Source organism: Leuciscus leuciscus, assembly GCF_965113295.1.
Source record: "Leuciscus leuciscus genome assembly, chromosome: 1".
Lineage (NCBI taxonomy): Eukaryota > Metazoa > Chordata > Actinopteri > Cypriniformes > Leuciscidae > Leuciscus > Leuciscus leuciscus.
In genome coordinates, this window is record NC_138725.1 from 15348697 (window position 1) to 15357877 (window position 9181).

The 9181-nt window shown below is 39.3% G+C and overlaps 1 protein-coding gene across 1 annotated transcript in view; it reads right to left on the reverse strand.

The window, feature by feature from the left end:
• Positions 1-4832, reverse strand: part of LOC309500988 (uncharacterized protein) — a 97977-nt gene extending 93145 nt beyond the window's left edge. The window contains exon 1 of the mRNA XM_082172834.1: positions 4777-4832. The gene's annotated coding sequence lies outside the window, so the exon portion shown is untranslated. The remainder of the gene's footprint in view (positions 1-4776) is intronic.
• Positions 4833-9181: the final 4349 nt, after the last annotated feature.

Sequence of the window (9181 nt, forward strand, 5' to 3'; positions counted from 1 at the left end):
TCGATTTCTGTTGAGACATTCAGATGGTAGAGTCAGAATTAGGCGTAAACAGAATGAGAACATGGATCCATCATGCCTTGTTACCACTGTGCAGGCTGGTGGTGGTGGTGTAATGGTGTGGGGGATGTTTTCTTGGCACACTTTAGGCCCCTTAGTGCCAATTGGGCATCGTTTAAATGCCACGGCCTACCTGAGCATTGTTTCTGACCATGTCCATCCCTTTATGACCATCATATACCCATCCTCTGATGGCTACTTCCAGCAGGATAATGTACCATGTCACAAAGCTAGAATCATTTCAAAATGGTTTCTTGAGCATGACAATGAGTTCACTGTACTAAAATGGCCCCCACAGTCACCAGATCTCAACCCAATAGAGCATCTTTGGGATGTGGTGGAACGGGAGCTTCGTGCCCTGGATGTGCATCCCACAAATCTCCATCAACTGCAAGATGCTATCCTATCAATATGGGCCAACATTTCTAAAGAATGCTTTCAGCACCTTGTTGAACCAATGCCACGTAGAATTAAGGCAGTTCTGAAGGCGAAAGGGGGTCAAACACAGTATTAGTATGGTGTTCCTGATAATCCTTTAGGTGAGTGTATTATATTATATTATTTCCAGCATCACGTTTTGGACTGTTACTTCACTGCAGTTCATTAGTTTGAAGCAATGCTTTGAGTTACTCTTCTGTGAGAGTCAAAAAAGCTTTTGTTCCCTCAGTTTGTTCTGGTTCAGTGATACTGATAGACCTTAGTGTTACTGACATTATGAGGCTCTTCTAACACTGTTTTCTCACCTGAATACTTGACAGTGTATCTGACTGAGGTCTTGAGTTGATTTCTGTGAGTAAGCTGACATCTCCACTCTCTGTTGTTATCTTCATTCAGGAGTGTTGTAGTCAGAGTGATGTTGATACAGCGATATTGATCTGAGGATGATAATATCTGATATCTGGAGTCTGTCTTCAGATCAACACCAGCCTGATTCACCCACAACAGCTCAAATCCCTCAGAACGAACCCAATAATCACAGGAAAGTCTAGTATATGAATACAACTGACAGGAGAGAGTCACAGAGCGGCCTGGACTGATCTCAGTCTGTGAGGATGAAGATGATGATGATGATGATGATGATGATGATGCTGGAGACACTGAAACTGAACACAAGACACAAATCACAGACTCTTCAATCATCATCTGAGTTTAAATGGAGAATTTTAAATTGACCACATAATCATAAACTTACCATGAAGAACATGCAGATAAACACATGCATCAGTTCCTTGTTTCTGTCCATTCACATATTGTTCGCACATGTAAAATCCATGATCATCTTCTGTGACATTCTTGATGTTCAGAGAGCAGTCAGACTCCAGACTCAGTCTCTCATGTCTCTCTGTGTCTTTATTCTTTATCCCTCCAGCAATCAGTTCAACTATCTCTGAACGTCTGAATCTGTTAGAGTAGATCCATGTAGTTGAGTTGCAGTCAGAAAGAGTATTATTACAGGACAGATGAGTATTTTCACCAGAACTGATGAACACATGATCATCCACACCACTGGTTCCTGAAACACAGTATATCTCAGTGATTATTATGATATATGTTAATAAATGAAAACATAAAACATACTAGCATTAAAAGCATAAAACTAAAATAAACACTGTAAAAAACTGCGCTGATAAAATACATTAGACAATAAATGAGATCCGTGGCACTAGATGATGAATGTGATCATTAACCCTCTGGGGACCAAGCTTTTTTTGGGGCCCTTGAGATGTTCTGACATGCTCTGACATTTGTGCTTTTTTCAGTTATTTATAAACATGTTAATGGCAAAGGTGTAAATTCACTCTATATAGCACAAACAGGCCTACCATAATATGCGAGCAACATGTATGTAGATGTTTGTATTTTTAAGAGAATAATGTTTATGCGTGGTTATTTAAAAAAATAAAAATGAAAGTTGCTGAAATAAGACCACAAAACTCATACAAAATATGTGCCCACAAGACTTTTGACTAATGGATGTTGTCCCTTTCAGTTCTAGCTTCAAAATTATGTGAAAATAGTCTTGCTTTATCGTTCACAAAAAAAAATACATTGATTTAAATGGTGTAAAACAGGTTTTGCTTGGAAAGCCAATATGCGAGGGGGAGGAGTAGTTTACACCTTAGTCCCACCCACTCTGCATAATGACTCTGCATAATTAGCCATTCATTCAGGTGTGACACTGACTGAGCCACAATGCAAGGACAAAATATATATTTTGAAGAAGACTTATATTGACCATTTAAGATTTTGCTTACATCTATCTTGTAAATATGTTTTGCTATTTTATTAAAAAGGTTACAATTACAACAATAATTACAATTTCAGCAATATTTCTGCAAAAAAGTACTCTTTCTTTGTAAAAAAAAAAAGAAAAAAGATTATAGGCCTACATTTTATCATATGTATTCATTAGTTTGAATATAGCCAACATTGGAACATCTTAGTCTATGACTTTATTTTTGACAAAATAGTATTTTATATATATGAGCAGAAAAGCTTATTTGATGTGACAGTATATTCTACAGTAAAAACTGTACCCAAATCTAGTCAACAAAATGTTGTCTTTCATACTTCGCCTGACTGTAACGCAGTAACTGTAACTGTAAAAGCAGTTTATTCTTTCACACACAGACGCGCGATTCATATTTAGGCTAAACACTCTTTACAAATATGTACCCTTCATTCATCTCACAGAAACGCGATTCATTTTAGGCTAAACAGTCTTTACAAATATGTACCCTTCATTCATCTCACAGAAACGCGATTCATATTTAGGCTAAACAGTCTTTACAAATATGTACCCTTCATTCATCTCACAGAAACGCGATTCATATTTAGGCTAAACAGTCTTTACAAATATGTACCCTTCATTCATCTCACAGAAACGCGATTCATATTATAGAAACGCGATTCATCTTTTTGTTTACATAAGCCTACAACGTTATTCCATAACGTTATTCCACATTAACACTTGAGAAAGGATAACTTAGCCTACCTCACTCCTCAGCGGGATCTGCTCCTCATATCAGCACGGAAAATTTTCTCCATAAGGTAGGCTATATTATGCCTCTTTGTTTACAGCTGATGTGGGGGCGTTTCACAGACTGAAATGGTTCTCAGAATTTGCGTTTGAATAGCACGCGCTCTCCGAGGCGTGGTCAAATTACTTTTGAATGGCTCGTAATGAGCTCGACTGGAGTCGCTCTCTTTTTATACAGATTACAGAAGCTGATAATATTTGTTTTTTATATAAATTACTTCATTTAAAAGCTGCGATCTCAAGCTTTATGCCCGTGGGTCTGTTTGCCTGTTTGACTGAATTTTCGCGGAGTTATAGATCATTTTCGAACGCGTTTCAAATGGGAGTTTACTGACAGAGAGAAGGCAGAAATAGCATCATGTTAGTTTTTCTTTATTTGTCAAAAAGCAAAACACTTTATTTGTATTGTGAGTATACAGAAAAAAAATAGAAACTGAACAGGATCGATTGATGTATTACACGAAAATGAAAGATCAAAATTAACAGAGCATTTTGTGTTTATTTTTCATTGCTAAAAAAAAAACCGAGCAAAACGCGCAGGCGCGTTTTTGGTCCCCAGAGGGTTAACAAACAGCCATTGTCATCTGATCCTGTTTTCTTTCAGCTTTTTTGCAATAGCAAATGTATTTAAAGACAAAGCTACCGCAGCCAAAGAAAAACTAATGTTCAAAAGTCAAGGGTCCAGAGCCCAACTAAAGCAAACACTGATCACCATCATGGTGACATCAAATGAAAATACAATGACATCTAAACCTCTGTCACCTTTTAATAAGAACTTCTGTAGACATCGGACAGAAATAAAGTCAGTCTGGTTAGTAATAAGTGAAGCTGGTAATGCTGTTTATGGAGTTGTTTAATCCTCCTCTGCTGAGATCTTCACAGATTTAATGTCTTCATCTTCAGTTGATTTAATATTTTTTCTGTTCTTCTTGTTCCTCTTTCCTTCAGTGATTCTGCTTGTTAACAGCAGGTGTTCATCAGTGTCTGAATTAACTCACTTGTTTTTATTCACTCAGTCAAGTAGACTATATTAGTGAACTAATGTAGGGAATAGTGAATGAGGGTATAGGGTGTGTGTTTGGAACACAGCCTCTGAGTGTCGACTTTGACAGTAGGCTACTTTCTCGAAAAAGACAAATATCTCCCAGAATGCATTTGTTTCAATGTTATATGGCTGTTTTAATGGAAAACAGCATGTTACTGTCAAAATAAGACCATATGTTACAGTGTGCACTGTAAAAAAAATAGCTGTAAAAAAACTGCCAAATTTTGACAGTAACAAAATCGTGCAGTGTGAACTCAGCATTAGATTAAATCAACTGAAGATAAAATACATTAAATCTCTGAGGATCTCAGCAGAGGAGGATTACACAACTCCACAAACAGCATTACCCTCACTTAGAGCAAACAACACACTCTCCAGAATAAACTATTAGTCTTCATCAGAGAGCTGTTCAAATCACTGACACACTCTTAATATGAAGATAATTCTTCATAATCAGATGTTTGAGTGACACTATATCCAGTATCAGGAATAATACAGTATGATCTGTGTGTATCAATACACAACTCTGAGATCACAACGTGAATGTGTGCAAGAATAAACTGAGCATGTTCAAATGAACTCTTTCCAGACTAATTCCACTAAATGTCTTTAGAGAAAATACAGATTTCTTTACCTGTGAGAAGTGAAGAGAGAATGATCAGTCCCAGCAGACACAGATCACACTTATCAGCCATGTTGTGTTTCTGTCAGTCTTTCTCTTCATTATATATAGTTACAGCTCTTCCTGTAAACATCATCAGCTCCTCCTGTGGTTATTCACTTCCTATGATCTCATCAAATGTGTGAACCACACTGTGAACTCACCTCAACACACATCTGCTCTGAACAGTTTATTGGCTACTTTTTCACACGAGAGAATTACTGTTAGTCTCACTTCTTTCTTTTAGCAGTTTCCCACATGACGTTCAAATAAAGAAAAACAATTATTACATTACTAGTGAAAAAAACATTTTTGTTACTGAAAAGGTTTCCACTATCCATGACTAACTTGTAGAAAATTAATTCTAAAACAGTTTTTAAGGTATTTTGAAATGATTAACGTCAGCTCCAGTTTGGTGAAACAGAAAGTGTTTGCACACACTTCATGAGCGTCTGTAAAGCAGATATTAAAGGGATAGTTCACCCAACTATTCATTGCCTTCTCTCTGGACCTCTAGTTGGTTCGCGTAGTGTTTTTGCGCAGCGCGTCTGTGTTACACGTCACCACGTAGGCTCACTATTGGCCGACGCTGGTCATGTGTGTGATGCGTGATGACGTATAACACTGACGCGCAGCGCAAAAACACTACGAGGCCCAGAGAGAAGGAAATGAATAGTGGAATAAAGTCGTTATTTTTGTTTGTTTTTGCGCACAAAAAGTATTCTCGTCGCTTGATATACTTAAAGCTGCCGTCGGCAAGTCTGGCAGATTGGGTCGATTAGCCAAAATTTTGAATGTTTACAACTCTCATGCCCCTCCCCACTACCAGCGAGCACCCTCCCATCGAGGTCGGGCTCGTCAGTGCGTCACTGTGCGTGTGTACCTGATTTTCTGTGAACGCGTCCGTCTCTTCAGCATCTATCAACACCATGGACTCGGAGGTAGGCTGCCCTGGCTAATCTATCCATAGATAGCAATAACCGAGGAATTGGAAGCTTGTTAGTAGATTTTCTCTCCGCCATCACGCTTCATGCAATCTCCAGGCGAACTTCAGGCGTGGCGTGTGCATGTGATATTAACGTGCGCGAGTGAGGGGGGATCTGTGGCGTGTGCACGACCTGTGATTGACAGTCAGATCTCACACCCCCCTGCGCTGATTGGACCTGATGAAGCGGGAGCGCTGGATTTTTGCAAAACAAATAACACGCTCCAGGTGGAGTTAGAAGCTCGGGTTTTTTTCTAAAACCACCTTATTTATGTTGTTCTGTCGGATTATAGTGTCAATTTCACTGAATATGATCAAAAAAATGTTGCCGACGGCAGCTTTAAGATTGAACCACTGTAGTCACTTGGACTATATTAACGATCTCTTTAATACCTTTTCTGGGCCAGCAAGTTTGGGCCACCTAGCAGCCTATGGAGGAGTGATCAGCTCTCAGATTTCCTCAAAAATATCTTAATTTGTGTTCCGAAGATGAACGAAGGTCTTACGCGGTTGGAACAACATGAGGGTGAGTAATTACTGACAGAATTTTAATTTTTGGGTGAACTAACCCTTTAAATGTCTTCAGGAATGTCTTCCATCTACACATGGATTATAATGTTCTGCTTTACTCTCTCCAGCCCTGAGAAAATAGATCAGATCTGCCACTATATTTCGCACACTCTATCTATCTATCTATCTATCTATCTATCTATCTATCTATCTATCTATCTATCTGTAGCAAGGTAAAAGTGACATGGCCCCTTTAAGAGCGTTTCTTTGTGGGCGGAGTGCACCGGAAGAGCAGTGGTTTGCGTGAGCTACTGGCTTTGTTTTCCATTTGAGACTTCAAAGAAGGTAATCGTTGCTGCTACTTTCACTCCACATTCTGTATTTATTGTTGCCCCTAAGTAGTGATGGTGAAATTAAGCTTTGTGAAGCACTGGGGCTTTCCCCCTCGACTGTATTGTAAAATGGTTCATTACTCGAAGCTTTTCAACACGTTGCACACTAACGACATCTTGTGGTCAAAAGGTGGAAAAGCTGCATTTCTGTCCCAGAAGACACATCCATTTTTTTTTATTGTTTCATTTAATACATCTCTTTGTGCTCCGTAAACCACAAAGCAATACAATTAATCCTCATAATTCATGTGTTAGTGTTGATGTAGTTCTTACACAATGTATGAACAAACAACTGAATGAATTTATAAAAAAAAAATATTATAAATGGGACTAATTAACTTGTACAGAAACAGTTCTTATGAATCTGCTTTGATCTACAAATGCAGCCTTATTCACATAAACTTTAGCCTCAGTCCTAATCCTACGAGATCATAGGCAAGGCTCATGTAGGCATATATAATCCAAATAAAAGAAAATTGTTGTGAAATGGTGAAGTGCTTGTGAACTGGGGAGCTGACATTTTATTTTGTGGGTATTTAATAAATTAAAGATTTTTATTAAGGAACAGGACTTGTTCAACAGTGTGAGGGCTAAGTCTATTTCTTTTTTTTTATTTACTACTATCGAAGGGCATGACACTCGAAACCTGCTCAAGGGGTTCGTGCTATTTCTGAATCTGAACACGAAGCAGTCATGTGACTGTGTGTGGAAACGAAGCTTCGGATGTCACAGATCACATGGTCATGGCAAAACGAATCAAGCTCCGATACATTGCTTCAATGTGAGATGTTTTGTTTTTTTGATACAAGCTTTGAAGCCTCGGTGCCGAACGTCACATCACTACCCCTAAGTAAAGTTCGGATGTACTATCTTTTAAGGGATCCCTGTTTGTTTCAATTTCAACTCAGGTGGAGAGTACACCTTCTCACAGAGTCAACTACACCTTTTCAGGACATTCGGATGTTGTATTCCAAGATAAGAGCCCTCCAAAACTCATAAACACCCCGTCACAGACAGCATCACCAGCTTCACTCTGTCACGGTATAGAGAGAAGCAGACAGGGGAGTAGTTCAGAAACAGAGTTTTATTGAACAGAGGCACTGAGTGAACAGCAGAGATGACTGGTGAGTGTATATTGAAGAATCTGAACTGGATGATAGTCTTGATCTCTTGTTTGTAGATGAATGTGGATACAGCGGTCAGATGCTGGAGACAGAAGACGGATGACGGAGGACAGGAAGTGGATGATCGGAGATAAAGCACTGATGAGGAATCTTCCAGGTAGGAAGCAACAGGTAAGTGTTAGGTAGGAGTCTGTGAACTCACATAAGGAGGAGACCAGACAAGGAAGTGAAGGGGAAGTGTAGTGGTGTGACATTTGAACCGAAGCGTCGGAGCTTGTGTCGAGGAAAAATGGGCGTGCCACATGAAGCCGCGATTCCAGGCTTGTGTTGTTTACGTGGAAATCACGTGACTAATGACAGACGAGGCCTCGGTTTGTGTGGATACGTCATCGGTTCGGTCTGAGTGTCGCTTCCGGATAAAAGGGGTTCGAAACTCGCGCCTCCTTGTGGATGTTGCAGGAGTAGCAGAAGCAGTTGTAGAGTCAGAGAGTCAGAGTTAGAGAGTTGTGTCATCGTCATTATTGTGTCATATATGTATTAGGGCTGTATATTATTACATTATATCAGGTTAGATTAGTTATAGTATATTGTTATTATTAATTATAGTAGCTATATTATAGTATTATATTCATTAGATAAGATTACTTGGATTGCTTTGGATTTTTGGATCTGGACTGGACTGCTTTTTGACTTGTATTGCCTTTTGGATTCTTTGTTTTTATTATTATTTGTTTTAAAGTTATTGATAATAATATTAATAATAATAAAACATTATTTAAATAATATTTTCGGCTCCTACAATACACCTGCATTTTATTTTATTGTAGATTCCAAAAAAGAAATGGTGAATGAGGCCCTGGTTAACATGGTCATCACGGACTCCCAACCCTTTTCCATTGTGGATGATGATGGGTTTAGGGAGCTCCTGCATGTGTTGGATCATTGAACGTTAGGCATGCGATATGCACTAAACCTTATTGTGAGGAAATCTTTTGATGACATCAGTAGCTTCAACGACATTCGATCCAAATGTAGGAAACTTGTGGCCTATTTTCCGAACAGCACTACAGCAAAAGAGAGACTGGCCCAAGTACAGGAGCAGACGGGGAGACCAGTCCTGAAAATGATAACTGAAGTGGACACTCGCTGGAACAGCACTTGTAACATGCTGGAACGTCTCTATCAGCTGAGAGAGCCAGTGGGGGCAGCCCTGACCTCTCTAAAGACTGACGTCACCCCTCCTACAGCCCTGGAGTGTGAGGCAGTCCAGGATGCTTTAGATGTTCTTGCCCCTTTCCGCCAGGATACAGTAGAGCTTTCGGGAGAGAAAAGGGTGTCTGCCTCCAAAGTGATACCTCTGATGAAGA